This window comes from Fukomys damarensis, unplaced genomic scaffold, assembly GCF_012274545.1.
Source record: "Fukomys damarensis isolate Sample0158 unplaced genomic scaffold, DMR_v1.0_HiC HiC_scaffold_35, whole genome shotgun sequence".
In the NCBI taxonomy this organism is placed as follows: domain Eukaryota; kingdom Metazoa; phylum Chordata; class Mammalia; order Rodentia; family Bathyergidae; genus Fukomys; species Fukomys damarensis.
This window is the reverse complement of record NW_022900947.1, coordinates 5,233,831-5,248,415: the sequence shown is the minus strand read 5'-3', so window position 1 is coordinate 5,248,415 and position 14,585 is coordinate 5,233,831.

Sequence of the window (14,585 nt, the reverse complement as noted above, 5' to 3'; positions counted from 1 at the left end):
CTCAGCAGACTGACGTGGAAATTTGCCCAGGGCCTGAGCAGCCACAACAGGGATGCAGGTGACAGTGGGAAGTGAAGACGCAGGAGAGAGATCCAGGCTTGGAAACAGGCATATTTGAGTTCGAATCCCATCTCGCCTGGGTCCTTGCCTTATGACATTGGCCCATTATCCACACTGTCCCCGCTCACTCCTGGGGCTCAGGATAGCACCTGCCAGGAGAGCAGAGGCTAAACCAACCCAGAAGGTGCACAAGGCTGAGACCTCCTTTGTCCTAAAGACACAGATGTAGGGTGCAGGGGTGCGACCCTGGGCCATGCCTCCCCTCACAGAAACCCAATTCCCCTGTCCCTGTTTCCTTCTTTCTCTACAAAAACAGGAAAGAAAAGGAGGATATCTGGTTCACACAATCTCCTGCACAAACGTCGACCTGTGCAATTCTTTTCTATTTTTATTATATTGTTTTGCGCAATTCTTTTTTTTTTTTAACCTGACTGTTAGGAGACAAAAACAGGCTCACCAATAAAGTTTTAAGAATTATGATCAGAAGAAAAAAACACCAGATAAAAGAGATTAAGATTCTAATGCTTGCTTTCTCTGGGTCCCTGCTCCTTTGAGGCAGCTCCTCTGACCCCAAGAGAAGGGGCGACACTCACCTCCAGGGAATATCAATGAACCACTGCAGGACAGGCAGGACCGTGAGCTAACCAGGTAAGTTGAAACTGTGGTGGCAGCTGGTCTTCTCTTTCATGCACAAGCTCCTAAATTTTGAAAAGGGAGAGAAGTGGTCGGGACGCCTCATGGGGGAACTTATTTGGGGACAGCAAGATGTATCCTTAATAAAAGGCCACCAGAAAGGGAAGGGAATGGATAAGTTCTCCTGCATGTCTTCTGGGGCCTCCATTTGGCAACTGGCCAGCAAGGACTCAGGACAACCTTTCCCAGCCGGTGACCCCAGCTCTGTGCTCAGCACTGCTCGGGTTCCTGGTGAAAGTGGCACTGATTTCAAGAGCAGAGGCTGGGTAAATGGGCATCACCCTGCCCTCTGGCACTGCACTGTGTAAACTACACAAGTCACTGTTTTGGAAACGGTAAAAGTGTTTGTTTCCGTGTCATTGACCGGTGCTGCCCGGATGCCAGGGTTGCACAGGACCGGGCTCTGGGAATGGTTCAGCCACCCTTGGTTGTGCTTTCTGTCCTCATCATGAGCACTTTGCATGAGCCGGATGTTGCTGGCTGCTAAGTTGCAACAGTGAGTGAGATGACCAGAGGTCTGGGGGCAGCAGAGTCCCAGAGAAGGTGGTCTGACGCCTCGTCAGCAGGTGGCAATTGTGAGGAGTGAGGGTGCCAGCGAGGGCTGGAGCGTGAAGGGCAGTGCGGTGGGGATGCAGACGTCCTCCAGCCGCCCAGTGAACCAGCAGGCAGGAGGGCCATGGGCCTGGGCCTGGGGTGGGGTGGCCGCGAGAGAGCAGACTGAGTTGAGATGCAGCCTGGACGCAGAATCAATGAGTTGCTGAAAGATGCACAAAGCTAAAAGGGCAGTGCTGAGGATGCTGGCTGAGCAGGAAGCTGCTGGGGCTGTTTACTGAGAACTGGTCAGTCCTGGGGCAGGATGGGGAAAAGTTTGGGGTAAACTCAAGAGTCTAGGGTGACCCAAGTCATGCTGTCAGGTCCACCGTTGGCAGTCGGGTCTGGAGCTCGGAGGAGCTGTCTGTACCAGACAGTTTTGGTCCATATTTTATCCCATAGAAATGGAAAATGCTCCTGATTGGTTTGGGGAGACATCCACTGTCCAATCAGTAGCCGAGGCCAAGTTAATCTGCGTGCACCAAGGAGAGCTGTCCCATCAGGCAGCTGCAGCTGAGCTGCTTCTGGGCCAGGTTCCTAACGCGCCAGCGTCTTCCGCAGAGATGTGAGGGTCACGCAGGTGGATGTACATTCCATGTGTGTAGGGCCAGACTGGTGAACCACATGGGGTGTGACAGGGGCCTTCATCCTGGAGGAGCCAGGTTGATGCAGCTGACAGTGGCCTCAGCCCCTCCTGGGACCTGTCACTGTCTGTCTCTCGCTGTCCGTGCAGGAGGTTGAAGTCCTAGGCTCAGCTGGTCTTTCCCACTCTCACCGCTCTTACTCTGCAGGTCAAGGGGCCAACAGGAGGGCTCTCCTAAGGGCCAAGTGCGTCCTTCCTATATATATTTAGGGCCCAGGCAGATGACTGTAGGGTAGCTTTATGTCCTCAGAACTCTCACCTTGGGCCCAAACTGTTTACCCGCTGCCTCTCTTATGACAACAGCATGGAATCATGATGATGCTCTGAGCCCCAGATACCGGCGTCCACATCCATCTGGACCTGGTGTTCAGCAGCCCTTGAAGCGGCTGACCACTCCCCCCCATTGTGTGGTCACTGGAGTCAACAGCCCTCAGGTCCAATGAGACAGGCACCACTGCATCCATCTGCTCTTCCATCTGAAGGCAAGGGGACCTATCATTTGTTCCCCTGAGTCTGGCCATCATCGGCTGACCTAGGGGTTGAGGGCCTCTCCAGCAAGGGGCTCCTAATGGAGGGGAATTTCTGTGGGCGAAGAGACAGCTGTAACACTGTCATCAGTGACACTCATGGCAGCTGGGGAATGGGCAGGGCACAGGTGTGTGGGATGAGAAAGGGATGTGGAGGGGTCTCAGTGGCATCCACCGAGCTGTGACTCGAGAGCCGGGGTATGCAGGGAGGCTGGGAGGAGGAAAAGAAAGGACGCTCAAGAGATGTTGTGCAGAGAGACGCTTCAGGCATGCGAGGAATGGCTGTCAGCCAGGTTTCTGCAGAGAAATGGAACCAAAGGGGAAGATGTGTATATGAGATGTGATCACAAAATAAGTTTATATTAGAAATTACTACAGGAAGACATTGCACTGATCTCCTGCAAAATCCTCCCCTTTGCGTGGAATACACTTCTCCCATCCTTCTTGCCACTTTCTGAAGCCATTCTGCAAGTCCTCTTTCGTGAGGGTCTTTTCATGGCTGTCTCAATGTCCTGAATGGATTCATAATGTTTACAGCGAAACACATCATGCCAAAGTCTGCCAAATAAAAAACACGATGGTCATCCTCAACCACCTTACTCACTGGATCTGGCACCATACAACTTCTGACTCTTCCCCAAAGTCAAAATGACCATGAAAGGTAAACACTTTGGATAAATTTTGGACATGGAGGCAGCCACAATAGTGCAACTAAAGACACTCACAAAAAAAAGAATTCTAGATGGCTTCAGAAAATGGCAAGAATGAAGCAATAAGTCCATTTGAAGCAAGGGGGGGATGTTTTGAGGAGGATTAATGGCAATGTGTCTTGGAAAAATGTAAACATTCATGTATGTTTTAATCACACCTGGTGTATACATAGATTTATTACAAAAAGCTTGTTCACATGATCACGGAGAGTGACAGGTCCAAGACCTACAGTCGGCCAAGTTGAAGGTCCAGGAGAGCAAAGGGTGTGCTTCTAGTCTGAGTCCAAAGGCCTGAGAATACGGGGTCCCACCTGACGACCAGCAGCTCAAGACCCAGGAAGAGTTTATATTTCAGTTCCAATCCAAAGGCAAGGAATGAACCAACTTTCTAGCTCACGAGCAGTCTAGCCACAGGAATTCCTTATTTGGGAAAGATTTTTAGATTCATTCCTCTTTCAACCAAATAGTAGCAGATAGCATCCAGAAGCAACCTCAAGGCAGAAGAGAAAGTGGAGAGTTGGGGCCACCCAGGTTTGAGGCTGCCGCAGAAAACTGTGAAGAAAGAGTTTAGGACATGGTCATGGACACTGATTTAAAATCTGTGGGCTGTCTTAGAGGGAGAGAACAGTGAGGGCTGGACGACTTGGGAGAAGTTCAGGGAACCAGTACCTCCTGACAGTCACAGATGGAACAGGCAGAAAGTGAACATCCATAATTTTCTGGGGCTTTCACAGCAAAAGAACACTAGCCAAGAGGCTTAAAACAGCTGAAGTATGAATTTCCCTCACAGTTCTGGAGGCCAGAAGTCCAAAACCAGGATGCCAGCAGTCCACGCACCCTTGGGGTGGAGACCCTGGGTAGAACCCTCCTCGCCTGTACCAGCTCTGAGTGAGTGGTGGTGCCTGTGGTTGCTTGGTCCTGTGGTCTGGTTATGTCTTTCCAGAGGCCTGCATGCTGCGAGCTTGGTCCTGGGAGGGGATGGAACTTTAAGAGGCGGGACCTGGGGGAAGGCATCCCATCACCGTGAAGGCCAGGAAGAGGATATTGCACTCACTCGGCCCCTCTTTTTATCTCTCACACCTGGCCGTGAGAGGAACAGTTTGGCCCCACATGCTCCACTGTGCTACGCTGTCTTTACACAGACACAAAAGCATCAGGGCCCGTCGCTCATAGACTACAGCTCCGAGATGGTGAGCCAAGAGAAACATTTTCTCTTCGTAAGCTGGTTCTCCTCGGGTGTTTGTTGCAGCGATGGAAAGCTGCCTGACATACCTGGCCTCCTCGGGCTCACCGCTGTCTACTGCAGCCTCCTCCTCCTCTGCTGTCCACGGAACCTCCAGCGGACTGGGTCAGGGCCACCCTAAGGGCTTTCTCTTAACTTGATTGCCGCTGTAAGGACCGCATTTACAAGGAAGGCGCTGAATCCATCCACGGGGACTAAATGTAGGCGTCACTGCTTTGAGGAGACATAGTCGAATCTGTCATAAGCATGCACCCTCAGCTTCGCAACTTTCCATGTTGCAGTGAAAATGAAACAATGATTAAAGCATCATGTATGAAAGGCAACTGCTAGAAGGGAAAAGCATGGCAAACAGTGCTTCCTGTAGTGGGTGGGTCCCGATCCCTCTCTTGCTGGTCTTGGAGCAGCAAGAACCTCAAACGGACGTCAGGGTAGAGCCATCCTGAACTGGGAGATTCTGAGACATCTGCATTCTTCTATCTGGAACGATTCCAAACTGGACGGCTATGGATGCCACAAGCTCGGGAGGCTTCTGAGTCATAAATTAAATGCCATTCTTGGAGGAGCAACACGGGGTGCGTTAATTATTACTGAGAGGCGGGAAGGTGCCAAAGCTTGTACATTCCAAAGAGCTCGCTTGGACTTTGCCATACCCCTGCCCGAAGACAGAACGGAGCTTGCCTTCGTGTATAACTAGCTCTTAAAGAGGTACCCTCATTTCTCCCACTCTTCTTTATTACGATATAAATGTATGGCATTGAACTTATCTTCTTAACCACTTCCATGTGTGAAGTTCACTAGTGCTGAGTGTGTCCACATTGCTCCGTTACAGATTTCAAAGACTTTCTGATCTTGCTATACTGAAACTGTGCATCCTCTAGATCAGGGGTGGCGAACGTTTTAGAGACCTAGTGCCCAAACTGCAACCCAAAACCCAAGTGCCAGCACTGCAATGAAACCCAAATACTGAGGTTTTACTTTAGAAAAGCAAATCCTACATTAATATCTTTTCTTTTAAGAGAAAAACACATTAACATGAATCCCATAGATTTGCCACCGCTGTTCTAGAGCCCAATTCCCTCTTTCCTCTTCCTTTGTCCTTTGAGGATCACTTTTTTACTTTTTATGATTTAGATAATTTATATGAGTGAAATCTTACTGTATTTTTATCTTTTTGTAATTAGGTCTTTTTCTTAGCCTAAATTCCTTGGTGATTATTCATGTTGTAGTATGTGACAGAATTTCCTTCTTACTCTTTTTTTTTTTCTACTGGGAATAAAACTTAGGGCCTTGCACTTGCCAGGCAGTTGCTGTGCCACTGAGCTATATCCCTTCTTTTTAATGGCTGCATAATATTCCATTCTGTACAATGTTTTCTTTATCCATTAATTTGTTGATGTACATGCAGGTTACTTTCACTTCTTAACTATTGTGAATAATCCTGTGATGAACATGGGTGTACAAATACTTCCTTGATATCCTGCTTTAAATTAACTAAGTGGGACTGCTATATTATATGGCCAAGCTTTAATGCTTTGAGGAATTTACATGCTGTCTCAATAACAGACCCAGTGTTTTGCATCCCCACCAATAGTGCCAAGGGTTCCAGTTTCTCTGTATCATCACCAACACTCACCATTTTCTGTTCTTCCTGCAGTGGCCATTATGATGGAGTGAGATATCACACTGTGGTTTTAATTTGCATTTCCCTAATTAATGGAGACACTGAGAATCTTTTAATTATTGACTGATTGGTACAGTAAGCCCCCGACTTATGAGCAAGTTCCATTCCAGGAGAGCATTCTAAGTTGGATTCACTCATCAGAAAGTGAGTCTTATACACCTGTGACAGAAATGCACAATGTAAACACTAAAAAATCAGTCACACACACAAATACACTAAGTCCCAGCTGGACTGTACTGCTGTACACTCATGCACTGTACAGTAAGTGCACAGCAGCACAGCGGTGAAATGTCTGGCAGACACATGAGCTACTTCTGCTATCTGTTCGCATCTACACCTGTTCACAATGCCAGGTCTGTTTGTATAGGTGAAAGTTTGCAACTCGAATATTGGTAAGTCGAGGACTTACGGTACTAGGGATTAAATCCAGAATTTTCTGAGCTACATCCCCAGCCCTTTCTTCTTCTTTATTTGAAACAGGATCTCATTAAGTCCCTAAGTTCCCTAGGCTGGCTTGGAACTTGCAGTCCTCCTGCCTCAGCCTTTCACAGTGCTGAGATTACAGGTGCTCACTACCACACTCAGCTTGGAGCACTATTTTGTGTGCTTACTGGCAACCTGTGTATCTTCTATGAAAAAGTGTCTATTGAAGTCTTTTGCCTGTTTTATTTATTTATTTATTTTTTGGTACCAGGGATCAAACTCCGGTCCTTGCGCTTGCAAGGCAGGTGGTGGAACCGCTGAGCTAAATCCCCGGCCCATGCCTGTTTTAATATTATAGTTTTGCTATCATTGAGGTGTAGAAATTTCCTATGTGTTTTTAATATTGACCCATCAGATACATCCTGTGATTATTTTCTGTTATCCCATACGTTACCTTACAATATGTGACTTCTGATGCACAGTCCCTTTTGGGTTTCATGTAATCTCTCTTGTCTGTCATTTTGTGTCTTGTTTCCTGTGTTGTTGGTGTGATATGCAAGAAATCATTGCCAATTTCAATGTTCTGAAGCTTTCTCCCCACTTTTTAGAAGTTTTATGGGTCAAGGTCATATATTTGTTTTTTGGGTTTTTTTTTGTATTTATTTATTTTTTGACTTTTTTATTCAAGATTGCAAACATACATGACAACAAGAAATGAAGACACTAAATAAAATTTCAAATATACATATATGTGATGGCAAAAAAGGATATGAAATAAACAAAAATTTATGCAACACAGACTGATAATCCAAATACATTATTAGTTTGATATGATCTTCAAATATTATATGTTCTTATTCCTTTTCTTTTCATATAATATTTTTGAAATATTGTATTTACAAATAAAACAAAGTTACATATTATAGTTGAGAAACTGTCCTCACAATTTTATGATTTATAAACTCCTTGGTTTTATTAATTTGATAAATATCATATACTTGTTGATTGTATCACTTACATTTTCTAACAAAACTTCCCACAAAAAAGAAATATACTTATATTTGAAATCCAAAAACAACTGAATTCACATTTTTAAGATCAGATTTGTTTCTTTTTTATTATATCCCATACTTATTTTATTATATTTTTATAAGCATAATGATAGAATTTAACACCAATACATGTGTAATATTCTTCTCAAACAAATGACTATGAATACTATGAATTAAATCAAGTATCTAATTTAGATAAATCATAAAGTTGCCAGAGAAATTATCGATATACCAAATGTACAAAATCCTCCCACATTCATGACCATGTTTCTCATTTAATAGTGCACACATATGTGTAAAAGCATACCCCACATACATATACACAATGCATATTTTCTGCAATACAATATATACTTTGGTATAATAAAACAGTGCAGTAATGTGTGGAATGTTTGTGATTTTTGTGATTTGAGAAAATCAAATATCATTTTTGAGGCAGTTGGAGAATTTGTAATATGTACCAGATACTGAATGATATTAATGATTTATTATCCATTTATTTAAGTATAGTTATGATAAAATTTACTTAAAAATTAACATTCATTATCAGTAGAAAATAGATACAAAGATATTGATAACATAACAAAATTTGTCTTAACAAATTTCCAACCAAACAAGCCATAGTGACAGAAAAGGAAGTTTGCAGAAGGCAGAAATGAGAGAGAATAATGGATGGACCTTAATGCTTTTCATACTACTCATATATACAGATTTCATAAATTCTCAAATAAAAAAGCAAAGAAAATAAGAACCAAAATAACTCATCAATTTGGTAGACCAACATATAAAGACAAAGATTAATGTGTTGATTAAATTTTAAAAATATGAAATGTGAAGCCTGAGATTTAGCTCAGTAGTGGTGCACCTGCCTAGCCAGAGCAATGTGCTGAGTTTAATCCCCAGCACCAGGGAAAGAAAAAGAAAAAAAAAAAAAAGAAAAGAGAAAAGGAGCGTATGTGCTTTCTAACATACTCAATAGATTGAAAATGAATTATTTATCTCTTCCTCTTGAATTGTTCCCTTCACAAGGATGTAGTGGCCTTCTTTGTCTCTTTTAATCAGTTCAGGTTTGAAATTTACTTTGTGAATAAGATTGCTACCCCTGCTTTTTTGTGGACTCCTGTTGCATGAAGAAGTTTTCCGTCCTTTCACTTTCAGTCTATGGGCTTCTTTTTGCACTAGGTGTGCAAGGTCATATATTTGGATTGTTAATCTATTTTGAGATAATTCTTGTATGTGCTATAAGGGAAGAGCCCAACTTCATTTTTTATTTTTATTTTTATTTTTTTTACTTGTAGAAACCCAGTTTTCCCAACACCATGTGTTGAAAGACTTTCCCTTCCCTCCCTTCTCCTTAATACTTTGGCCATGTGAGAAAGGGTTTGCTCTGTCTTGTTATCTGTTTCACAGTCTCCCTGCCTGCCAGGCATCTGTCTGTCTGTCTGTCTATCTACCTGTCATTGCCACTTTGTTACTGTTGTTTTACAATCTGCTTTAAAATCAGGGAGTGTGAGATGCCCAACTTTGTTCTTTTTCAAGATCATTTTGGCTCTTCAGGGTTCTTTGTAATTTCATAGAATGTTTAATAGGTATTTTCCTATTTCTTCTGAAAGTCCATTTGGAATTTTGACAAGGATAGTGGCAAATCTATAGATTGCTTTGGACAGTATGAACACTTTAGCGAGGTAACCAAGGAGCCTGAGATACTTTCCATTTCTTTCTGTCTTCCTCAGTACATTTTAGTGATCTTTGATAGTTTTTGGTATTCAGGTCTCTCACCTCCTTGGTTAAATTTATTCCTAAGTATTTTATCCTTTGCAATGCTATCATAATTGGGATTGTTTTCTTAATTTCCTTTTTTAGACTGGTCATCACCAACAAGGGAATACAATTGAGCTTTGAGTGTAGATTTTGTATCCTGAACCTTTGGTGAATTCTTTTACTCTAACAGTTTTTTAGATGGAATCCTTTGGGTATTCCACATATAAGATCATATCATCTGTAAACAATGTTCTTTTCCTGCTCCTTTATCATTTCTTTTTTCTTTTTAATTTGTTTTGAGACAAATTCTCACTAAGTTGCTAAAGTGCCCAGGCTGGACAAATCTCCAACCTTCCTGCCTCAGCCTCCCAGATTTTGGATTACTATGCCCTTACTTGTTTTTCTTGTCTGATCACTTTGGCGGAGATCTCTGTTACTGTGTTAAATAGCTATGGGGAGAGTAGGTACCCTTGGTTTGTTCCTAATTTTAGAAGAAAATATGCCAGTGTTTCTCTATTGAGCATTGTGGTGTCAGGTGGGGGTCTCAGGGACCAGGGGCCCCCCCATAATGACTTTCCTTCTCTCTCCAGGTCCTCACCCTCACTCCACTGATGGATGAAGGAATGGGACCCAGTGGAAAATGGGAGAGTCAGGAATGGTATAATGCAGAGAGGAAGTTCATTTAGAGTGTGGCAAAGGCAGAGCAAGCGGAAGAGATGCTGTCTTGGCAGCAGAGTGGGCTGCAAGATAAGGGGCCTCCTGCTCTGGACACCTGGTGAGCATGAGGCGCACTGATAGGGGAAAACTTTTGTGGGTTGGTGCAGGCTGAGCCAATCGGGGCCTTAGCCTTTGTTTCTGGGAATGGGACAAGGTTAGCATGCAGTAAAGCAAGTAACACTTTCGTAAAGGATATAGTAGGATACTTTTTCTCAAGCACACACACAGATAAGCATGTGATGATTTTATAATGTTAGTCATTAGTCATTCGGTTTTGCCCTATGTTTTCTCTATGTCCTTCTGCTACAGTATGATGGTAGTTGTGGGCTTTCTATATATCACTTTCATCATGTTGTGGGAATTTCTTTGTTTCCAGTTTGTTTTTTTTTAATAAAAGATGTTTAAATGTTGTTGAATGAATTTTTTGTATCTCTTGAGATGGTCTCATGGTGTTTGTCCTTTGTTCTGTTATAGTGGTTGATTTTCACAAGTTCAACTATCTTTGCATTCTCCATACAAATCCCACATGGTCATGAAGTGTGGTCCTTTTAATGTGTTGTTGCATTTGGTTTGCTAGTATTTTATTTAGAATTTTTGTGCTATTATTCACCAGGGATAGTGATCTTTAGTTGTTTTTACTGTTGCATCTTTGTCTGGTACTGTGTGTCTTTGTTGGGGTAATTCTGGACTCATACAGTAGGTAGAAGTGTGTCCTTTCCTTTGATTCTTTGGAAGAGTTTGAGAAGAACTGGTGTTAATTCTTCTTTAGATGTTTGCTAGAGTTATCTCGGGAATTTGTTTAGTCCTGGACTTACCACTTTTGGGAGTTATTGAATTAGTTTCAGTCTCCTCACTGGTTAATTGCAAGTGTGCTCATATTTTCCATTTCTTTATGACTCACGCTGGATAGATTATATGTTTCCATGAATTTCCTATGTAAAGTCTGGTTTATTCAATTTTGGGGTATTTTTTAGTATTCAAAATTATTCATTAGCAGGGCATATCTGAACACGTCATGCCAAGTAAAATCATCAGCCTATCTTCAAAAAAAAAAAAAAGTACAGCAAAATAGAGTGTGAGCTACTGAGTGTAGAATTGAAAGGTAACTCAAAAACCACAAATCATTGTAAGCACTTTATTTTAAAATAAAGTTTAATTTTCACTATAAAATAATGTTTCCATGATTAGAAAAAAATAGGGAACAATCCCCCCCCCAATTTAGAAGAAAGCAAAACCAAACACCTTCCTGGAAAATATTGTGAATGATTCTTCGTATTTCCTTTCCAACATTAATGGGTGGATCCAAATCATTGGTTTATTCATCAATGAACAATGGCTGCCCCACTAGGAAATGGCTGCTCCATTAGCAAAATGGCTGCCCCATCAGTAAAATGGACACCATGATTATAAGCCATGATGCTGTTCAGCCCTTGCTCTGAGGCTGTTTACAAATGGAGGACTTTGTTCTTAGCAGAGGAAAATAGCATGTCACTAGTGGTCATTACTCCAATTATTCAGCCATCTGTGAATTCTCCCAGTCTTCTGGGAGACTCTGTGTCCCCATTCTTCTTGTCTACCCAGGTCTCAGTCCTTTCCCTCTTTCTCCTGTTTCCAGTTTCTGTGGTTGGAACAATGAGGCTGGTTTTCAATTCTAGAAAAATCCCAGCAGATGTTTCACCAAAAACCAGAGCAGGGACTCTGGGTTTGCTGAGTGTTACCTTGGTGAATGAGACTAGGAATGTAGACCAAGGGGCTGAGACCTGAGGGAGAGAAGACAGCCAGTCCTTCAATTCTCCAGCACATGATGCCTGGCTAGAAAGTCAGAGTCCCTGATACCACCAAGCACAGTGCTCTCAGTAAGTGCTGCTAGGAAGGGGTCTTGGCTCCCTTCCACTCATGTCAAAAAGGTGAGACAACTTGACTTTCTTCTCACTGCCAGAAAGGTGATGGTAAACAGTGGACACCATCAGTTCTGCAAGATGCTTGCTGTGTAGAAAGCTTCGGAAGTTTCTGGACCCGATCAGTGGACTCTGGGGATGCTGGCCCGAGGTTTCATGTTACTCCTCCCCAGATTCTCACAGGAGCTTGGCTGGTCTAGAAGAGCCCCAGTGTCCCCCACCCCTTAGCTCATAACAATAGAATTCCCTGAAATTGAGAAGAACTTCTAGCTCTGTGGGTGCAGCTGGCAGTGGAGAGCTCAGCAGGTGCATTTCAGTTTCTTCTGTGTCTTGGGGCAGCTGGGAATGTGAAAGGATGGAGGGCATAGGGCCACAAGGCAGCCACACTTCCAACCTGATTCCTGACCGTGTGGCCTCAGGCAAGTTATCAGACCTCTCTGAATGCTCTTTGTTCAGTATCTCAGGAGTAACTGAGCTCAGGCAGACAGCACTTGCCCAGGCAGGCGGCAGAGGTGGGCTTTCTCCATGGGAGGTGAGGAGTGGCCCCAGAAAGCAGGTTACTTCACAACACGACCAGGCACAGGTTCCTTTCTGGCCACTTGGCCCGGCATTACTCACTAATGGGTTCTGAAGTGTTGCTAAAACAATACCAGGTAAGTGCTGATTGATATCAATTCCTGAAAACAGAAGCTGGTGGCCATTCATGTACTTGGTTCCCCTTGGCTGACATTGGCTCCAGGCCTAGCACAGGGGCTGGAATGATGTTATCTAGACCACAGAGCTCTTGCAAATTCCACCCGGAGCTGCCCCAGAGGCTGCACGGGAAAGTTCAGACTAAGGGCTGGAGCAGCTGTGGGGCAGGAGTGGGGAACAATCCCTGATGCCAGCAACTTAAAGGAGGAGCGGCTTAGTGTGGCTCAGGCTTTAGAACTTTCATTGCTTGCATGGTTGGCCAGTTTCAGGAGACAACATGACAGAGGGGTTTGGTGGAGGAAAGCCGCTCACCTCATGGTAGCCAGGAAGTAGTGAGTGAAGAGAGGAGCTGGGAAGGGAGATGAACCCTTCCAGGTCATATCCCCAGTGGCTGCCTAGGTCTCACCAGGCCCCACCTCCTAATAGCATATTTAGCTTTGCAAAGCCCCACCTCTGAGCACATGAGGCTTTGAAGGGACATCCAAATCTGAACACTATAGCAGGTAAGGCTTTTGAGCAGAGAGGTGAAGTATCATTATCATTATCTGCCTCTGAGAAAAACTGCACCAGGGATGCATGGAAAATCGACTGGCAGATGGACACTGGTCCCTAGGAGACCAGGAGACTGCTATCCAGTGAGGAGAGGACAGGGCCTGGACCAGTAAGGTTACAGAGGGCTATAAGTAGCCTTTCTGTTACTGAACACATCACCGAGATAAACAATTTATAGAAAGGGTTATTTTGGCTTACAGCTTTAGAGGTTTCAGTCCATGGTTGGTTGGCACCATTGCTTTTGGGCCTGTGGTAGCACAGTACACAGTGATTGCAGCATATGTCCATGTGGACAGGATGCAAAAAGGGGAGAACAATGAAGAGACTGGGGTCCCACAGTCCCCTTCAAGAGCATGTCCATGACTGGCCTAAAGACCTCCTAGTAGGCTCCACATCCCAAAATTTCTGCAGACTTCCAATGGCACAATCTTGAGGGCCAAGCCTTAACCCATGAGCATTGATGGACATTCAAGATCCAAACCAAAGCCAGGACTAACGAGACAACTTCTGAGTTAAGACACCTTGGAAATGAGGATCGAGGAGCAGGAAGCAAGTGATGATGAGGAGGACAAGCTAGCTAAGTGCCATCGAGCACCTGCTGGAGTGTTGAGGGTATGTGTGGGTAGCTTTCATGGAGACAGAGGGAGAGGAAGAGGATGAGAGGAAGAAGAAAGTATGGCCAATGTGGGAAAGTGAGAGTCTGGGAGGAAATGGCTCTTGCCTGACTCCTGGTTCCCTCATGTCTTGCTGTACCACCTGCTCTTTGTCACTAATGAACAGCCATCCATCCATCACCCATTCACTCACCCCGCTCATCGTCAGAAAAGCTGTGAGTGTCTGCACGTGAGGGTGTGCTGCTGGGTGCTGTTAAGTATGTGCAGCACCCTCCCTATCTGGAAAAGTTCTTAGTAAGGCAGTTCTTGTAAGAACTTCTCTGAGGGACATTCCAGGCATTTCCGCAGAAGGGTTGGGTCACAGATTCAGTGAGCTGACACAGACCTCCTAAGGCAGGAGGCAGCAAACTTTCACCCTAAGCCAATGGGCCCACTTCCTGATTTTGTAAATAAAGTTTTATTGGAACACAGTCACTCATCCATTCATGTGATGTCTATGGCTTTTCCTTGCTATATTTGCAGAGCTGTGACAGCAACAGAAATTGTGTGGTCTGCAAAGCTGAAAATATTACCCATCTGGCCCCTTTGGAAAATATTCGTCCATCCTGTGTTTTCTCTGCGTGATGCAGGATTCTTGGCTCTCTTTGGACATGAAGCAGACATCCTCCATGTCCTTGGTGTGAGCCACAGTGTGCAAGGTGGGATCTGACAGTGTGGTGGATGAATA